The sequence below is a fragment of the Mytilus edulis genome, chromosome 6, assembly GCF_963676685.1.
Source record: "Mytilus edulis chromosome 6, xbMytEdul2.2, whole genome shotgun sequence".
NCBI lineage: Eukaryota > Metazoa > Mollusca > Bivalvia > Mytilida > Mytilidae > Mytilus > Mytilus edulis.
Genome location: NC_092349.1, coordinates 72,879,548 through 72,891,756, shown reverse-complemented (window position 1 = coordinate 72,891,756; position 12,209 = coordinate 72,879,548). Strand labels below are relative to the sequence as shown.

Genomic DNA, 12,209 nt, shown 5'->3' with positions numbered 1-12,209 from the left:
ACGGTTTCCCCCGCCTAATTTTTAGACTTATACCTCGAGTTGGACAAACACGGTCATATCAGTGCTATAATCTATAACAAATGAAACGATGTTATTTTTGAAAGTATCAATTTTCTCCCACCTTAGTAGCAATATACCAACTTGAACTGCACATACGATATACATTTCCCAACTTATTCGGTATTCAAGAGCATGCAGCAAAGTAATGCTAAGGTGGATTTGGTTATTGCATTCAGGTCATTTTCTTCTCGAAGCTCTTCATATGTTTTGGCACTAATTAATCCTTGTCTTCGGTTTTGATAGTTCCAGATGAATGTTAATCCAGAGAGCTCGAGGCGCCTCAAAGTTGTTAAATTTTTAATTTTTTTTTTATTTTATCAGTGATACAGAAATTAGGGAACCCCATGCATACCTTAGTGCATTATAGACATTCAACAACAAAGGTCACGCAAACCGTGAGTGTTGTATAGGATCAAGAGAAAATCAGCTACCTGAATTATGTTGTTATCCTTGTAAGTTAAGTTCTGACAATCTCCCAATTTCAGTGATACATTTGTATTAGGCAAGTTATCACAGTGGGTGATTTGAACATGTATTTTGTACAGTTCTTGTGTAGTTGTGTAGCACCTTTCCCCCAGAATCATGGGCAGGTTGGGCGTTTAATTCCGCCATATTCTGTATGTGCAAGTCGTCCCAAATCAGGAGACTGTAGTTCAGTGGCGGTCTTTTGTTGTTGTGTTACATATATGTTTTCCGTTCATAATTTTGTACATAAGTAAAGCCGTAGTTTTCTCACCGTACAGTGACACATAGATTTTGATTTCTGTGTCATTTTGTCTCTTGTAGAGAGTTGTCTCATTGTCAATTATACCACATCATCTTTGTCATATGTACCTGCATCCCTGCATTTTATTTGGTTTTTCCTTTTTGTTTTCTTCAAACCATGGATTTATTGTTTATTGCAAATTTTTCAATGACACATATTACATGAATATCAGCTTGATATATTTTTATTTGATTTAAATATTATTTACGACTTTCCTAATCAAATGGCAAAACAAAAGCTGAACCACACTAAACGAAAGGATTACAACTGTCATATTCTGCCCTGGTACAGGAATTTTCTTATGTAGAAAATGGTGGAATAAATCTGATTTTAAAGCTAGATAAACCTCTCACTTGTATGACAGTCGCATCCATTCCATTATATTGACAACTATGTGTGAACAAAACAAACACAATAAGTAAAAATGTCACAAATTGGGGTACAACACAAACCCCATGTATATGTTAAACTGTGTCCTATCGGAGACTATCAAAGCTCAATATACAGTTTGAGATTTTCTCGTTGTTAAAGTCATGATGGTCTATTGAAGACACCCAAAGGTCATGACGGTAACAACAAATATGTATCCTATTCCACTACATATATCTGCAACACATTAACATTTCCGTAAACTGCATATGTCACATGAGAAAATGTCTGATGACACAAAAGAAAAGAGATTGTGGTATGACGTCAATAGTGTAAGTGGCGTAGTTCCTGAGTAGGAATAAAGATGTGAGCTAAACCTTTTGGTATACATTGAGTTTCTAAAACGAGTTTTAGAAGATTGATTGATTGGACTGCCACTAGAAAAAAAAAGGTATATTGGACGAGCACAGATATTTTGCCTTGCGGACCCCGATATTACTATTCCCAATTCATCATTGGGGTGATTTTTAGAAAGAGAAGAACAACAAGACGGTGCTCCTTTTTATAGAAATTGTCAAGTACGTGTATCACCTATTTGTAATTGTTTCGTAGTTATATTAATATTGATGTCGATGTTATTGGATTTTTGTCGAGTTGATGTAAATTTAAAAACATGTGCCTTTTTATTAATATAAACAAGAGTAAAAAAAATCTGACTTAGTGGCTATGGAAGAAAAACGAGACTCGACTGAGTTACGCATTTTCTTCACGCCTTAGTTAATAAATATAATCGACATATAACAGCATATGCTTTTTTTTACTTTTGAATGAAAACATAAAACCATCATGAAGTTAAAAATCTTTAATGAGATATTAACCATCCAGCAAACATAGATCTGCCATGAGTGTTACTCAGTATTAAACCATTGTGTGGGAGACTTGAGTGTGTTCTAACGGAAATTTCGTCACCTTTATCTGCTGAAATTATAACTGTCCCGATCACTTGTTGCTGAATATTGGTACCCTCAACAATACCTATCGCTGAACCTACAGGTACACCTTTGTTCATTATTTCGTATGAACCATAGCTCCTGCCGTCCTCCCTTACACTAAACGTAAAACCATACACACCATTAAACGGGACTGTGAAAATTCCGTTGTGTGGATTGTAGGCGTCATGTATGTTTGTTTTAACTATATTAAATATTAAGGTTCGGTCTTGGTCCTGTGTTGTTAATGCCCCACCCATGTATGCGTAGAACGCTGTGGTATGAACAGGGACCGGAGAAGGATCGATACTCTCAAGAAGTCTTTTATCTGGAAAGTCACATGTAAAGATAAAAATATCATCAAAATTAATGAGTCAATAAATATTCTAAATATGCGACTTAATTTTCTTAAATGTCTAAGTAATCCTGGTACAGGTTTTGTATCTACACGAGTAACATGACGGGTACCAAATAAGAAAAAGGATCTGCTTATTCTTGATCTGATACCACACTCGGTTTTTGGTAGGATTTGTATTATCCAGTCTTTATATTTTTCTGGGTTTAGTTTTTTGTACAGATGCTTGTCTTTTGCTCGTTTTTCATTCGATTGCCATGTCGTTGTCTATTCGTATTCGTTTTTACTGTCCAATGCATTTCGTTTGTCTCGCTGTTTTAGTGCTTTTGTGGGCAAGCTTACCTATTATTTATTAATAAATTTCACTTACGTTTGTCAAAATGAATCAGATTATCATGCACCTCAGGATCTACTTCTTGTTTCGACTGTTGATGGAAACTTTCCAATACTATTTTCTTTAAAATAGAAATCTGTCCAAATTCTCCGATTTAACGCCAACCAATTCACCATTCAGCTCCTTTATCTCGGTTGTTTGACTGGACACGGTATGTTCCAGTTGTTTGATACGGTAATTCTGGTGCTGCAATATCCTTTCCATGTTTTGAATCCGGGTCTCTAGTTCCTCCAATGATGCATTGGAACAACTAACAAACAACAGCAAAAACACAATTAAAGACATCCGACCTGGTATGTTTTGCTAATGCAAATGTAGAATAAGTCTGAAATAGACAAGTCAAAGTCACAATTACTTGATTAAAATAGAAATAATCTTTGTCATTGAACCAGAAGGTTATCACTTTTAGACAATTATGTCACCGAAATATATTTTCATAACTTGTGTAACAGACCTGTCATAATAATTGCGCAGTTTCTACGGCTAAAAATTAAATCATTGCAAAAATCTCAATCATCATTGATAGGTAGAGTTTTCAAAAGAATCAAACAAAGGTCATAATCAATGAAAAGTCTACGTGAAATATATATGTTCATCAGACTAAAATAAAGCAGTATAATTCTCCATTCATTATAAAACCGGTTCACAGAGGACTATTATAAATTTGCCCCGCACAACAACTCGTGCCACAATACAAGCCAAAAAAGGCCCCTTAAATGACCAGTGCACCTTGGCAAATAATTGCAATGATTCTTTAGTTTTTTGCCTCCTTCGGTAACATTGAATTTTACAACCCCTTTACGACCGAACATGCTTATTTATTAGGGATGTCAACTCGGTGAAGTTTACTAATCGAGTACTCGTTTGATTTACCTAGCGATACTCGAGTACTCGCTCGGTAACACATTTACCGAGCGAGTACTGGTCATGTTTTTTTGGGTCGTTGTCTTATGAACGTTAAACCCTCAAAATTTTTACCTTGGACTAGATAATAGTCCAAGGACTCTTATACCATAATTAATAGCTAATTTACTACATGTACTAAATATATAAACTGGCAAAAATCTAATCAAGAAATTAATAAATATCTATAGAAAAATGATTACTCAAACAACAGTAAACAAACACATTTAATGATCAACAAAGGGGTGGTGATTTGGGGTGATGATTAGAACTTACCGATGCCTTCAATAATTTTCTGACGGCCGAGACAGGGTGCAACGAATTTGTTCCTATTTAAAAATATTAAAAAAATTGTCAACTATTTCTTGGACGAGGTGATTTCTCAACTTATTTTCGTAGCTATAAACAGTCCTGCTGATGAAAACATATGCCCTGACAGTACAAAGGTGAAGAAATAACTAAGGATAGCTTAAAGTGTAAGCCTTGGGAAAGTGCTCTTGTTCATAGACTGCCTCTGATTGAAGGCATTTTAAAAGACATTCAGTTATTAAAACACAAACATTCAAATCGTAATTTTATTTTTATTTTCTAATTTCCCGGGAGGTGCTCTCAAAAAAAAAAACATTTTGTTTTTATTAAGCTTTAGAAAGAAAGTTACACCGTTTTAACAGGGAACCGATTAATCGAGTATTATTTAAGTATTCGATACTCGGTACTACCGAGCGATATTCGAGTACTCGAGTACTCGAGTACTCGTTGACATCCCTATTATTTACACATACCACACATGCAAAATGGCAACCACTTTGGCAATGGTTTATTGCCGGTCAGATAAGTAACCTAAGTGACAATTTTTCCATACCCCAATAATCCTAGGAATGTTATGAGAAAGGATATGACATCATATTGTTTAAAAAAAAAGTCTTTTTACAAAATACTTCGTAATGACGTAGAAGCGATATTATTGCTTTGTTTTCTGGTACTAGTATTTAGCATTGTTTTTTTTGTTTTCAGATTATTGGGAATGTAATTTTAATATGCAGAATGATACATTGCTGTTGCTGGTACACCTTATCGTTATATCTCCATCAAAAATGGACATAACATGCGTTCTTGTTAAATGCTGTGATCATAAGAAAAAAAAATGTGTGCAAGTGTCACAGATTCCTATTTAGCAATAATGACGATTAATTTGAACTGAATTCATTTTTATTACTGTCATATAGGTCAGAATCTGAAATATCTAAAATCTGGTCGAAATGTTCACCTTTCATCTGAAGTTTCTTTAATATATTGTTATCGACTTCCAGTAACGAAGGTCACTCAGCCCGTTACCAAGAACATATAGGAAGTGCAATTTTGAGTAAATGTGGGTCACAATTTCCACTCTGAGATGAACAAAGCAATACAAATGCTGTTCTTTTGCATTCAAATGTGTCAAGTATGAATATCTCCAGTTCCCCCCCCCCCCCCCCCCCCCCACTTTTTAGTCGTCTATTATTGGATTTTTGTCCAGTTAATATAAACCACATGATATAGACGAACATTAATGTGCGACCTGGTGTCTATGTAAGTGAAGTAGTTCATTATTGAATATATGCCCAGATTATTATATTGTAACCACAGAGTATAAACGAAAATAAAAGAACGACCAAAATGTGGTTCGGTTTATCGTTTATGTTAAGCATCAACAATGTGCCTCAATAAATAAACATAACATTTTATTTAGGAGCCTGATTACGCCCACCTCCGGGTGCGGAATATTCTCGCTGCGTTGAGGACCCATTGGTGGTCTTCTGCTGATTTCTGCTCTTTGATAGGGTTGTTGTTTCTTTGATCTATTCCCCAATTTAATTCTCAGTTTTATCAGATACTTTTTAAAGATACTCCAAAACAATATTTAAGCGCTTTATTTTAATTAGAAATCAACCATCCAGCAAACGAAGTTCTTCCGTGATCGTTGCTCAATATCGCAGTTGAGTGTGTTCTAACGTAAATGACGTCACCATGAATTGCCGAAATTACGACTGTCCCAATCACGTGTTGTTACATAGTGGTACCTTCAAGAACGCCAATTGCCGAACCAACAACTTCGGAATTTTTAATTATTTCTTATGAACAGAAGCTGGTACTGTGGTCTTTAATACTAAATGTAAATACATACACACCATCAACAACTGTTGTGAAAATTCCTGTGTTCGGACTGTAGCCTCCATTTAAATTCGTGATAACTGTATCAAATACTAAAATACGGTTTGGTTCCATCATGGTTAAGTGCTGGCTGATGTATGCATAGAACGCTGCGGTATGGACTTGGTTCGGATAAGGCTGGATACCCTTAATGCGTCGCTTATCTAAAACAATCACATATAATTATAATAATTTAATTGCCAAAATAAAAAAGTCAATTACTATTCATATTGTGCAATTTTGTCTCATTTACATTAATTGCATCATCTTAACAGATTTGATAAAATAATAATTCTTATGATAATGATAATTAATGATGTACTTAGGTGAAGGTAGGTAAAAATTAAGAGATTAAGAAACTAAAATTGATACTTTAAGCTGGTAGAGAATCAATTAAGGATAAAGATAAGCTAAAAATATTGATAGGTCATGGACCTCCTTTTCAAGATATTTGATGTTTAAAATATGGCGGGAAAAGGCTGATTCAGACTTTTACCTTATATTTGCATTGGTATTATTTGGATCTCAAAACAAAAGAAAGAAAATCAAGAATCTTCTAAAATTTTGGTAAATGACCTTTCATGAGCTATTAAGTCTTGCATGAAAAAATAAATGGGTGTTATGGGGCAAAATATTTTACATTGTATTGTATGGAAAAACACCAAGGAGTCTGAACATTTGACACAAATTCCAAAACCTCACCTAAGTACATCCTTAAACCACAGAAAGGAAGACTATAGCATCTCATAAGTCGATTTGTTTGGCTGGGTGTTGATTATTTTAAATATTGTATATGTTTAATTTTATATTGTACAGCTATTGATCACTACGTTACACTTTAATCAAATCATTTATTATTATAGTATTAAAATGTTATTTCATAACAATAGAACAAGGTCTCAGTATATGAAGACGTGCTGGTTTTGCAGACCTTATCGAACTATTATAATGGGCAGTACATAGTACATATAGCTATTTTACATTAGAATAAAACCCTTATATTGCCATGTATTTCAACTGTTTAAATAGGTATGCTCTGCTTGAAATGGATTTTTTAAACTTCTGCACTGTTTTAAATGTATTACAATATCATATCCTACAGTTCCTAACAAGATGTTATATTGTGATAAAGCACATAAACATTCATTGTTTTTTTCTAGATTTTCCTCTCGAACAATCACACATTCTGTTTTCATTTCTGTAATCTTAATTTTAACATCTGTTTAAAATTACAATTCATATGGATGTAAAATGAAATTCCTCCAGGTCTACACTGACGTTTTGAATCGACACAAATACTATTCTTGAGTAATGATATGTTTAAACCCATCGTACTGACTGAATTAACATCTCAACACCAACAATTGAGATTTCTTTTACAATCTGTTATCATAGTTTGTATTTCTAATGCTTCGGAAGGACAATGAAATTTACTTACCTTTGACAAGATGCTCACGCATGTTATGCATTTCATCAACTGCCTTTCCGATAGAATGTTTAAAAGCACTTTTCAATATGATTTTCTTTAAACTAGAAATCTACTGTTTTCTGTCTTTATTTTCCTTTTTATTGATAGCCAGTTCACTTTTTTTTTTGAATTTTCGGACCTCAATGCTCTTCAGCTTTTATACTTGTTTGGCTTTTTAAGTGTTTTGATCTGAGCGTCACTGATGAGTCTTATAAAGACGAAACGCGCGTCTGGCGCATTAAATTATAATCCTGGTACCTTTTATAACTTTAAATATTGTCAACATTTCAATATAGATGTAAACAGCTTCGAAACGGCTTAGTACAGTTTGAAACGATAGGAAAACATATTTCAAACATAATATCAGAACAAACAATTTAAACGAAGTGATGAAGAAATAATTTCTGATAATCTTCATTTTGCTTTCCTATGGTGGTGGAGTAGAAGCAAATATCAAGATTTTAAAGTCTTTTTGTTTTAGCTTGGTTTCAAAAAGGATAACATTCCACTGAAACATCATATGACGTGTACAATTTTCTTTAATTTTCATCATTTTGTTTCACCTTAATAGTATTTGTTTTGTAATGTTGTGTGTGAACAAAAAGAGAAATTGTGTAAAACATCAATAAAATAGTAAACATACAAATAGTTTAGACATCAATACGTTAACATGCAATCTTAAAGATAAGACCAGTGCCAAAATGTTAAGCTAAAAAAGGCATAAAATACCAAAGAAAGAAACCAAAAAAAAATAGCCGAAAGTAAACTGGCAATGCCATGGCCAACAAAATAAGACTAAAAGACAACAACAGTACACACAACACAAAACAGAGCAACACGTTAACACGAACCCGCTTAAATACGAAGATGATCTCATGTGCTCTAAGAAGGAAGATAAACAGATCCTGCTTCAAATTTTGCATCTGCTATGTTACCCGTGTTAGAAAAAATCCGGCAGTAGTATATCCCCTTGTTTCTTCCATGTATCATAGCATAATGAATATGTATCAAAATTCTAGGGAGATTTTTGTTTGGCTGCTTATCCCGGAACAACTAATATCACCCAAGTTTTTGTTGGGTTTGTTTTGGTCAGTCTTTAGTTCTGTATTTAGCTTTTTTTCTCATTCAGGTCTCCAATTCCGAAAATTACTCAAATGATTAACTAACAAACAACTACAGCAAGAATATTACAAAAGACATTCGGCCAAGTTTGTCTTATTAGATTTTTAATCTACCACAAAGTCCATTTTAGTAATATGTAACAATTTTTCAAGAAAAATTGCCATATTCGTACATTTTGCTGTGTTTATTATAACAGCACGTCTCTTTCAACAATTAGATTATACATTCCTATATTTGTTTGGATTTGTATTTCTATAAGCTTTTTAAAACCAACTTTTATATACTCCAACTAAAATATAAGAATTGCAGAATGTCTTTGTTATTGTCATTTTAACAAACAGTTTCCAGTTTAATATTCTGCTTTTAGCGTTCCTGGTGAAGTTAAAACAATAAAAGCGCATCGTACACTTGTTGTTTTCCCCTTATTTGTAATATACATTCGGTATATAAAACAGTGTGCCTGGATCTCCAATGAAATTGTTTTATTTTATTTTTCAATGCTCATTTGTTTAATCTCATCCATAATATTCCATGTTGGTTATAACTAAAGGTTTTAATGACAAATATGTCTTTTACCATTTGTTTCATAAAAAAACATCATTGTGAAAGCTACCAAGTTCCTTATAAATTTGAATTAACAATCAAAATGCTTAAAACGGATGACCAATACTTGTGATGAATTCAGAACACTATCAAATCAAGGCCACCTTTTGGTAGCGAAAAAGTCGTCCCTGCAAACGTTTTAGAGATGATAACTTGGATGGATTGACCGTTATAAAATATAAATATCAAAGATAATCACGAATATTTTCAATTTGTTGAAGTCATAACCAAGCCCTCTTTTCATTAAGAAATATCGAATGTGAATTATTGCGTGGTGGCATAATCAACATAATGGGTACTACTTGTGCAAAATGATTACTTGAAGGTATCACCAGTCCAGTACTGGCATGAAAATACGTTTTTTTATGTTATAAAAAAATTTGCTGTAACAAAATGTTAGAAATTATTATAAATTAAGGAATGTATCTCCCTCATGCAAAGCTCTGATTCCTTTTTCGGATTTGGCTTTAGTTTTTGGATATTTTGCATTATAGCTCTTCATCTTTTAAACTTTACGACAAAAGAGATGATTTCAGCTTTCCAATTGTGAACTTTCCATTTCTAAGTAGCAACATTCCAGCAGCACTTGCATACGGGGTATATATCTCCCAATTGATACGATATTCCCGTGCTTGCATTTCCTATCATGATTTTCTTGATAGAGGTTTGCTGCTCACAAGGAAGCTATTAAACCAAGAGTTCCAAATGGTGAAGTTGAAATCATCCCTTCGTAAATTTTACGGACGCCATCACGAGTTGGTTGACCGTTATGGAATAACCGTTTCACAAATGATATCGGATATGTTCCTTACGTCGTAACTACAATCCCCTTCCCTTTCATGAATATGACCTACCGAATTAGACTATTTACCGGATTTGTAATCACTTAAGCAACACGACGGGTGCCACATGTGGAGCAGGATCTGCTTACCCTTCCGGAGCACCTGAGATCACCCCTAGTTTTTGGTGGGGTTCGTGTTGTTTATTCTTTAGTTTTCTATGTTGTGTCGTGTGTACTATTGTTTTTCTGTTTGTCTTTTTTATTTTTAGCCATGGCGTTGTCAGTTTGTTTTAGATTTATGAGTTTGACTGTCCCTTTGGTATCTTTCGTCCCTCTTTTATATAAGCTTTGGATTTCAAATATTTTGGCCACGAGCATCACTGAAGAGACATGTATTGTCGAAATGCGCATCTGGTGCAGGAAAATTGGTACCGTTAATGTTATTGAATTAATGCATAAAGTTTTGTTTTAACGTGACTGAGTTGCTGTCGATTTCAGTGTTGTCTTCAAGAAACAATCTGTCTATTGTACTGCAAAAAGCTCATCAAAATCAAAACCGCTATCTTTTTTATTTGGTAACTTTTTTTGTTAAGGTAGTTTACATGAACCTTTGGTCTGTGAGTTTGGTGAAGTCTCAGGATCACAAAAATAGGCACTTGGTAATTCACAATTATATGATGCCTTATCACCGGATATGATTTGTTAACATTTTAACAAAAGTAGACGAGCAGAGGTTTACCAATCGGCCAGCTGGATATGCTGACCATTCTTAGGCACCCTATTAATATTGGTGTAGATTAAATTACATTATCACCGAATTCAAACGTTAATATATTGTAGACTTCATTGGTCCCAAAAACCTGCAGTCTTGTATTAATATTCTATTTCAAGACCTTCGACCGGAATCATACAATTGGTCGAATGAAGAAATATGCATTATACTCATTTAACAAGCACTTTTTCGATACCACAGTGTTCTGCTCCTCTGCAGGATATCTTGCATCCGAAAACAAAGGTTTTAGCATCGACTATAATTTACTATAATTCACTATAGAATTTGACTGTCATACATGTGAGAACTTTAGCGCTTTAAAACCATGTTTAATCCATCAATTTCTACAGAAGAAAATGTCTGTACCAAGTCAAGAATATGACAAATGATATTCATTCGTTTGATGAGTTTGAGCTTTTGATTTTGCCATTTAATAAGAGACTTTCGATATCCGTTCTGAATTTTTCTCAGAGTTCAGTATTTTTGTGATTTTACTTTTTACTACTTTCAAAATATTTAATAATTCTCAACTGATACACAACGTAACTTTTTGATCATATTTTGTTTTGGTAAGTATCTGATAAGTGTGCGCAAAACTGACATTTAAGGTAAGTACTGTTTACCGTATACGTAAAGATGGTAAATCGGGTCAAAGGACGAGAGGCTGTCACAGGGAGAAAGATGACATACTGGATAAGAGTAGAAGTTCTATATCTTTCAACAGGCCGAAATGTGCAATGATACGAGAATTTTAATTTATTTCAGCATATGGACCCCTCACAATAAATCCAAATAGTTTCCAAAGGACAAGTTCCACGATGAATTACATGTAACGTCCCAATTCTCACGGGTAGATTTGCGTATGCATTCATCCAGCACAGTCAAACTAACGACCATAAGAATAGTTTTTACCGCCGAATTGAACATATTTCTTTATCTCAGTCAAACATTACAGTTTTTATGTATTTATAGATAGCTAGATTCGTAATATTTCAAAACTGTTGCGATGAGCAAGTTACGATGGTAGAGAAACATGATAAAATACTTAGAAATGTTTTAGACATTGTGCACCATTTGATTTTCCAATAAAAAAGTTATATTACTGAAATGATTCTAATTCCATGGATCCTAATGAAATACTTTGCTATAAATATATATAACTCAAATGTTCCGTCAACAAAAGAAAAATTACAATGGGTATCGAAAAATCGCCTCTTGTGTTGAGTATTCCGTAAAAACCTTTAATATCCAAATTTATGAAAGGAGATTATTGTTGTTCATATTTTATTTATTTAAAGTACTTATAAACAACAACAAAAAATCACCAAAACAGTAAGTTATGCTTGATCCCACTAGTATTTGAAACCACAAACTTGGCACTGGAGGAGAACACACTACCCCGAGCGATATTCATACTAACAAATGACCAATAACATA

The 12,209-nt window shown here is 33.7% G+C and overlaps 1 long non-coding RNA gene across 1 annotated transcript; it reads right to left on the bottom strand.

The window, feature by feature from the left end:
- Positions 1-2,042: 2,042 nt before the first annotated feature.
- LOC139526805 (uncharacterized) lies at positions 2,043-3,012 on the bottom strand. Its single transcript, XR_011665182.1, has 2 exons — positions 2,910-3,012; positions 2,043-2,512 (listed from the first exon to the last, which is right to left on the bottom strand). It is a non-coding gene; the product is annotated as an uncharacterized lncRNA (long non-coding RNA).
- Positions 3,013-12,209: the final 9,197 nt, after the last annotated feature.